The sequence below is a fragment of the Callorhinchus milii genome, unplaced genomic scaffold (genome assembly GCF_018977255.1).
Source record: "Callorhinchus milii isolate IMCB2004 unplaced genomic scaffold, IMCB_Cmil_1.0 Scaffold13, whole genome shotgun sequence".
Classification (NCBI taxonomy): Eukaryota; Metazoa; Chordata; class Chondrichthyes; order Chimaeriformes; family Callorhinchidae; genus Callorhinchus; species Callorhinchus milii.
The window spans coordinates 11,099,407-11,107,377 of record NW_024704754.1 but is presented as its reverse complement, the minus strand read 5'-3'; the positions used below and the strand labels follow the sequence as shown (position 1 = coordinate 11,107,377).

At 45.7% G+C, this 7,971-nt stretch overlaps 1 long non-coding RNA gene and 1 other non-coding gene across 15 annotated transcripts; both read left to right on the top strand.

Annotated features, from left to right (window-relative positions):
- Positions 1-2,030: 2,030 nt before the first annotated feature.
- LOC103177280 lies at positions 2,031-7,971 on the top strand. Of its 14 annotated transcripts, none has more exons than XR_487696.1 (6): positions 2,303-2,325; positions 4,255-4,453; positions 4,682-4,769; positions 5,668-5,770; positions 7,201-7,312; positions 7,686-7,971. It is a non-coding gene; the product is annotated as an uncharacterized LOC103177280 (long non-coding RNA). The 14 variants fall into 14 exon arrangements; XR_487693.1 differs by lacking the exon at positions 4,255-4,453 and adding an exon at positions 3,656-3,792; XR_487699.2 differs by lacking the exons at positions 2,303-2,325; positions 4,255-4,453 and adding an exon at positions 2,031-2,046.
- Positions 3,171-3,374, top strand: LOC121850076. Its single transcript, XR_006085461.1, has one exon. It is a non-coding gene; the product is annotated as a small nucleolar RNA SNORA74 (small nucleolar RNA).

Sequence of the window (7,971 nt, the reverse complement as noted above, 5' to 3'; positions counted from 1 at the left end):
TGCCACTGTGAGCCTGATGGAAGATACCCAACCTGGAGCAGACGGAGGGTCCAGGAGGGAGAAAAGACAGGGAGAAGAGAAGGACTGAGTGGGAGTAACTAAGTAGGAACTGGGGCATTTTGGGAGGGGTCAGGGACGGCAGCCAAATGTTCATGCTGAGCCTGGGAGCAGAGCGATCAGTGGGGGATTGTCAGCCCGCAGAATTGACAAGAGTCTAGGGGACACAGCACAGAGGTAAGAGAGAGGCTCTCGTGGCTTTGTTTAGACTGAAGCCTTTTAAGAGATAAGTAGATTATTTGGGGAGAACAAGTTTGCAGGGCTATGGGGAGAGAGCGGGGGAGTGGGATTGAATTGAATAGTCTTTTCAAACAGCCGGCACAGACACAATGGGTCGAATGGCCTCCTTCTGTGCTGTATAATTCTATGATGCCAGAGAGTGAGTGGGAGGGTGTGGTAAAGGAGGGCAGGCAAGAAGTGAGGAACAGAAATAAAAAATACTTAGCCTGGAAGGTTTGAAATACAGCGTGTGGAAGTGACGTCATGTGGAGATTTTGAAATGGCGTCTCTGCGCCTGGGACCTCTGCCCCTGGAATACCGAAACCCTCGGACCTCGTGCTGGTCACTGCCTCGTTGACTCACTCGAGGTCTCCACTCTGGCCGCTTATTTGCTCACTCCTGGAGGCCTCGCTGCTGCACTCATCTCCCGCACTGACCTCGCGCCGGAATAACTCACTCGGTTTGCCCCACCGCTTCTTGTTACCTCTCGCCCGCTGGCCTCGAATCGGCTCCCGTGAGCGCTGTCCCTGGTCTGCTGCTCTTCTACGACGCCTCCCGGTTACTGTAACATTCAGCCACTCACATCACCTCTAAGTGAGAATTGCTTCAAGCCTCACGTTGGGATCTAAACGCACCTTGTCGTTTGACACTCCAGAATTGTCAGATATGTTGTCCTTTGGATGAGATGTTAAACCGAGGTCCTGTCTGCCTGTTCAGCTGGATGTTAAAGATCCCATGGCACTATTCTAAAAGAGAAGGTAGTTTCTCTTGGTGTCCTGGCCAACAATTCCCCAAAATAAAAGTGATCACTCACTCCATTTTGTGGGACATTACTGTGCACAAAATTTGCTGCCTCGTTCACCCACAAATGCCACCATTCCACTTTAAAATAAATCCTGTGAAGTGTTTTGGGACGTCTTACCTTTGTGAAAGTTGCTATACCAAATTCAACAACAATTTGTATTTACATAGCTCCCTTCACAGGGTAGCAGCTCACAATGTTTGCAAGGAGTATTATTACTACTATTATTATAAATGGATTCAGCTTGCAAGGTTGGTTAAAACAACAAACAACAACAACTTGCACTTATATAGTGCCCTCCACGCAGGGTAGTGTCTCAGAGCGCTTAACAATGGCAGAGCCTGACTCTGAGCCATAAGCACAGTTGAACAGGAAAGTCTTCAGGTGGGACTTGAAAGAGGGGAGAGAGGAGGCAAGGCGGAGGGATTGAGGGAGTGTTCCTGAGTTTTGGGGCGTAGATAACTTCTTACGATAGGATGAATATATGTCCCCGATTTCTGAAGGCAGTGCTCACTGAGGTATCGTGTCCGTGGCCAAATTTGCCGTGTCTCGAGTTCAGCAATAAAATGATCAAGTGTACAATAAAATTCTAAAACAGACACAATCATCAGAGAAATAACAGCCATTAATCCAACAAACCTCCCACTGGCGGGTGGGTCGGTCGGTAACCCGAGGACACCCATTTAAAATAGTTAAAAGAAACCGAGGGGAGGGGAGGGGAAACGGTTTCACACCGCGAGGTGTTCGGATCTGGAATACATCGGAAGGGCGGTGGAAGCCGATTTGATAACGATGTTTAAGAGAACAGATAATTATGTGGGAGGACAGGTTTCAGGGCTGTGGGGGGAGTGCGATTGATTTGGAAAAGCTCTTTCAAAGACACGATGGACCAAATAGCCTCCTTCTGAGCTGTATAATCCTATGATTGTATGAAGGTTCTCCAGTAACTGGCGGCATCAGGAATTGTGGTGAGTTGACTTTTTTTATATTTATATGTGTGTCCCCGGATTTGGTTTACAAAATAAAGTCACTCGATCTCATCGGGTCTTGTGATTCACGACAGGCCCAGGCCGCGCAGCCCGGCAGTGCCAGGAGCAAAGATGGCGGAGCAAGGTTCTAATAGTCACAGTTTGGCAGTGCGCATGCGCCCCTCGAAAAGGCGGGCCTTTCATTCTCGCGATAACAGAGCATTCTACTTAAGTGAAGGATTGTGGGAGTGGTTTCCTCTTTGTGCGGCAGCGGCTCCGGTGAGTGTGTGAGTGACTGAGCGCGACAGACAATCCGCTGCCATCCTGTGAAGTGGCCGCTCCATGAGCCCCAGGACAGCCGCAGGGAGCGAGCGAAAGCCTCCCCCAAAGTAAGGGGCGTTTAAAACCCCTCTGCACTGCGGCTCATTATAAATACTTGAGGTTCAAGTCGGCCTTGTGGCCGCGATGGCGGTGCCGCCGCCGCCCCCCACCAGCAGCTCCCGGCGGGAACCCATCACAGTTCAGCTTCTGTTTATGATCGGAGCAGTTCGCAGTCGGTCATATCCGGGGCCTGGACTTGGGATTGCGAAACGTTCGTGCAACTCGTGAGATGTTCCCCCGGGGGGTGGAGTGGTGTGTGGTGGAGTGGAGAGTGGAGTGGTGAGTGGTGGGTGGAGTGGAGGGTGGAGTGGTGTGTGGAGTGGAGTGGTGTGTGGTGGAGTGGTGTGTGGTGGAGTGGAGGGTGGAGTGGTGAGTGGTGGGTGGAGTGGTGTGTGGTGGAGTGGTGATCGGTGGGTACCGTTATGTCAGCACTGGAGTTTACAAAATCGAGTGTAATCTGTTGGGATTCCTGTTCTCCTGTTTGGTGTGAATCGTATTATGTTAAATTGCTTCAAAACTAAAACCTATCGCAAGTGAATTGAAAATGGAGATAAGAACTTGCGTTTGTGCAGCGCCCTCACCACACGGAGGGAGGGCGGCTCTGTGCGCGCATTACACTGTATTCTCAGATGGTGTTTTAATATTTGTCGTCAATAATTTTGTAGAACTTTTGGCGATCTTTAGGGTTTTCCATCGTTAGGGTTTTCCATGTTCCTATTTTACTTGTAGTTTAAATTTCTCTTCCCAGTGGTAAGTCAGCTGTCCAGTGCTGGGTGGTGCCTGAGTCAGTGTTACACTGCTGGGAGATGAAGGTGCTACTCTGTTAGTCTGGCCGTTGCTGTCACTGTTCTGGTGATGGCTCAGGTCAGGCCGGGTTAGTGCCGTGTATCTTTTGAGAGTGGACCACCAACAATTCAATGGTGGTTCCTAGTTTCGATGCATACATAACAATTGCCTCAAATGTTTTTCGGCAGCTGGTTGTCTGACACATGTGGAAACCCAACATCATGCTTGAGAGTATCCAAACAAGACCAATAGTTCCAAATATATATGCCACCAATGCTTGGAAATTTTCCTGTGTCTAGAAGAGAATGTACACGCAACAACTTGCACTTATATAGCGTCCCTCGTGCAGAATAGGATCCCAAAGTGCTTCTAATGGCCATGTTTACCTAGGTCCTTATCTTATGTAATTGCTGTTAACTTCTGATAACTCGTCACTCTGAAGGAAAAGGGATCAGCAGCTAGTTATCCGGGCCCACAAGGGGAGCTATGACTGGTGTGGGCACTCGGCGGAGTCGGGCAGCATGCTCAGATGCACGTGGAAGTAGTGCAATGTGTATCCTATAGGATGAGTTATCTGAAGTAAGTACTTACAAGAATTTCTAGAATACAACTAGTTATGAGTAAAGCACAGCCCTTTGTTAACACTCTATATGGGAAGTGGATGGCATATTGACAGCCTGTCTACTTAAGTGCTAGTGACAGGGTCTTGTTATCAGGAGTTTACCATATTAACTAGGTCGGTGAGAGACCAGACTTGGGGGACCTGGAGTGTACATTGAGGTAATTAAAGTAATAACAATAATCCTTCCATTTGATATAGCGCTTTTGCATGTCTTTTGTGAGACGTCACAAAGTGCTTCACAGAATATACTGTAAAGTGAAATTGACTATAATTGTACAGTATATATGGTAAGTTGTCCTAAATACTCAAGAAACGTCAGTATTGTTGTGTGGGAGGTTTGGTGTTTACAGTGAGTTGAATGTCTTGAATTGTAGTGCTGGGTTTAGCCAAAGAACAAAACCTCTGTTGCTAATTTTCAGTTTGAAAACGAAAGTTTTTATGCTCGATTTACTGAAATATGGGGCATGTGTGACTTACTGAGCTGAATGGTATGCGGATGACACCAAAATCTACTTCTCCAGCTGTGACGCTGATATCCGGTCAGCCTTTTCGATGGACATTAAGGCCTGGATGAGTGCAAGTTTTCTGTAGTCTGTACTATATATCCTTTTTCCAGAGGTAATAAGCCCTTAATTTTTTAGTAAATTATTAAAATAATAATAATTTGATCACTCAGTGGGACACTGCTTTGTGCAATTGGCTGCTGTGTTGTACCCATAAATTATACAATTCACGTTATAGTATATTTTGTGAAGCACTTTGAGACATCTCGATGACGTGATCAGGCACTATCTAAAATGCAAGCAGTATTATTGTTATAATAAAGGTGCTCTGTAATCTCTCCAGCAGGACTTTCGGGGCTCAAAATTAAGAACCTGGAAGAGCATTTGTATGCAGCACGAATCTCCAGCATGAAAATCCCTTGCTGGTGGAGGTAGGTTGAGATTTTCATGATCACCATGGAAATTGTGTATAACTTGTGATTTGTATGTATGCTGTGTTGTAGATTTTTGGAAGTCAGCAGCAGCCTCATGCTCAGTGCTGCAAAGTGCCTGGAATTGTGGTTTACTGCTAGGAGGAATCGGATATTCAGTCAGTCTGGTACTGAATGTAGGTGTCTTGCTTAAAATGGATTGATACCTGTGTCTGTGGCATCATTCTTAGTCTGTAGGCAAACAGTAAATCCAGACTATTTTATAGTGGCTATTTGCGGTAGGGCTTTACCTGTGTATAATCTGGAGAACACTGGTCTCCTGTGCCTTGTTCCTGATGCTAATATTTCAAGTTTGAATCAGATGCAAGTTGTGAGTGTGCCAAGCTTTACCGGGCTCAGTCTGTCGTATGCCTTTTTGCTTCCAATTTTTTTAAACTAAGTTGATTACAACCAAGCCTGACACTGATCATCCATACAAATCTCCAATTCGGGTCTCTGGGTAGTGAACAGGAGCATAACCTGGGATCTGAGTGCATTAGTAGAAACTTTCCAGTGTTGCACTGAGTCAGATCAGTTGATCCTTGCAGACCATGGACTAAACCAGGGATGTTCTGCTCTTGTATAGCAACTCAGTGAAGAGACTTTGCACCATTGGGGATATATATATATATAATGTAATATATAATATGTATATGCAATATATCAACAACATTTATATAGCACTTTTCACATGGGGTGGTGTCCCAGAGTGCTTTCAAAAGGTTATAATTCATCTTTGATTGTTGTTCATTTTCCTGGATATCACCTGCTATGTGTATGTGTGGTTGACTTCTAACTGACATGTTGGCAGTAGAAAGACTTCCCTTTGGACTAAATTACAAATTTATTAAATCAACAGGTTCTGCCTGTCACTGAAGGAATCAGCCTGCAGAATGGAATTGTGTGGCAGGAGAAAGCCACTAGATGTTGTTTGCTCAGAAGGCGGAGGTTGAAAACGAAAGGTAATCCATTTTCAGGCCTGATGCACTTCTGAAATAGTGCAATTGGCAGTATCCTCTGGTTCAGTATACAAGTTTGAGTTGGTGTGTTATGTGTGCTTTTATAGGAGACATGCTGTTTATGGGGGAATAATATTTGACACTTCTCACCAAGTTCAGTGTTTGCTGAGTATTTATTTCCAGCTGGGTGAAGAGGTGACTGGATTGGCATTTTGCAAAAATAAATTAGCTGTCAGTCTTGTTTAGCGTAGGATAGTTGAACGTACCAAGTCTGTACTATCACGGCATAGGCCTGTCCTTGCCGTGACCATCAAAACTTGGGAGATTGTACAACAGGCCTTTGGCACAGGCTGACGTGGCCTTTTCCCCCACAACCGCCTGACTAGAAGATCTGTGACACATGCACATAATAATAATAATCCTTGCATTTGATATAGTGCCTTATCGTGTATTTGAGGTGTCTCAAAGTGTCTCACAGAATACACTGTAAAGTGAATTGACTACATTTGCGGGGCAGGCTCGAGGGGCCGAATGTCCTGCTCCTAATTCTTATTTTGTGAGCGAATCGCCTTACATCTCTTATATTCTCTGCCTTCTGCAAGATCCAGAATATGCTGTTCAAAAGTATGGTGGACAATCTGCACTGACTTTTGCAGCCTATTTGTGTTCAGTAAATGGCTATTTTAAGGTATATGTGTCAGGTGCTCTGGTGATTTGAACTTAGATGCACATTGTTTACACAGAATTTAAACTACTTCCCTCCTCCAGGCTTCGTGACCACATCACTCCCACCCTTACTCGCCTCCACTGGCTCCCCATCCCCCAGAGGATCGAATTTAAGATCCTCATCCTCACCTACAAGGCCATTCCCGGCCTCGCTCCCTCCTACCTCTCCGACCTACTATCCCCCTACCTACCTGCCCGTACCCTCCGTTTCTCTGGCTCCGGTCTGCTCCACATCCCCCGCCCCAACCGCCCTACCATCGGTGGCCGGGCCTTCAGCCACGAGGCTCTGGAACTCCATCCCCCAGTGCCTTCGCCGCTTCCTCCCTTTCCTCCTTCAAGGCCGGTCTCAAGACCTTTCTCTTTGACCGTGCCTTCAGCTCCCCTCTCGACTCTCTACCCCCTCCTCGCTCCCTCCCTTCCCCCCCTCACCCTGACCATTTCCCCCCAATGCTCGGGACCTGACCCAACTGTCCAGTGCCTTAGGACATCCTCCCGATGTGAAAGGCGCTCTATAAATGGAATCTTGTTGTTGAGTGCTTTATTTCTGAGCTGTCTGAATAGTCAATTTATGAGCACAGTCAAGTAACCATAATGACCTTGCCATCTAGTTTAGTTGTAAACTCGTAATTAAATCAACCAATAAAAGAAATGTTGAGGTTTCTCGGTGTGGACAGGGACTAGTTAGTTAATGTTTTATTTTATTTCAGGTGAAATTATAATGGAGACCACAGCTAAATGAAGCAACTTCTAATGGGTTTAAAAATTCGCCCAAGTTTGTCGATTGTGAATAGTGGCAGCTAATCCTGCTCTACCTGGCATGTGAGTATTATTGTAATTAATGGGACTAGTTGATGCATTGTGAAGTCTGTCAGTGAGGTGGGGCTTTGTCTCTTTAGAAGCTGCACAATGTGCTTCAATTTTGTGGGGTGGTAGGGGAAATGACCAGAAGTCGGTATGAATCCAGTGTCCGGTTCAGATTCAGACACGCCAAGGATTTACTGCATTCTTACTCTACATTCTTGTAGGCATCTATCACTCGGGATGAAAACAGTAGTGCATACTTGTGATGAAAGTAGCATACTACTTTTGACTTCTATTCATGGAACTCTGCTATATTTGGTGTCCCCTTTTAAACAGGGGTCAGCATGTTTGTTAAAGCAAGAATTCTGAATGCTTCTTTTGTTTTCTGCAGCATTTGGGGATGTTCAACACCTCACGGAAGAGGCAGGAAATGGAGCTGGTTGGATATGTGAATGTTGTTGCTGTTCTATAGTGTTGAACTGTTAAACTGAGTGAATTGCCCTGAGTATGCTGTTCACTGAAATGTTTGAGGTGTGCAAAGTTCTACGTGGGAATTACGTAAAAGCTGTTGTGTCTGTTCAGAGACTGCTGCGTGTCAATGTTACTGTATAGAAAGCCAAGTGCAGCCTGTCTGTATTCTGTCACTTTAAAAAATAAACAAAAGAGTTCTGTTTAAA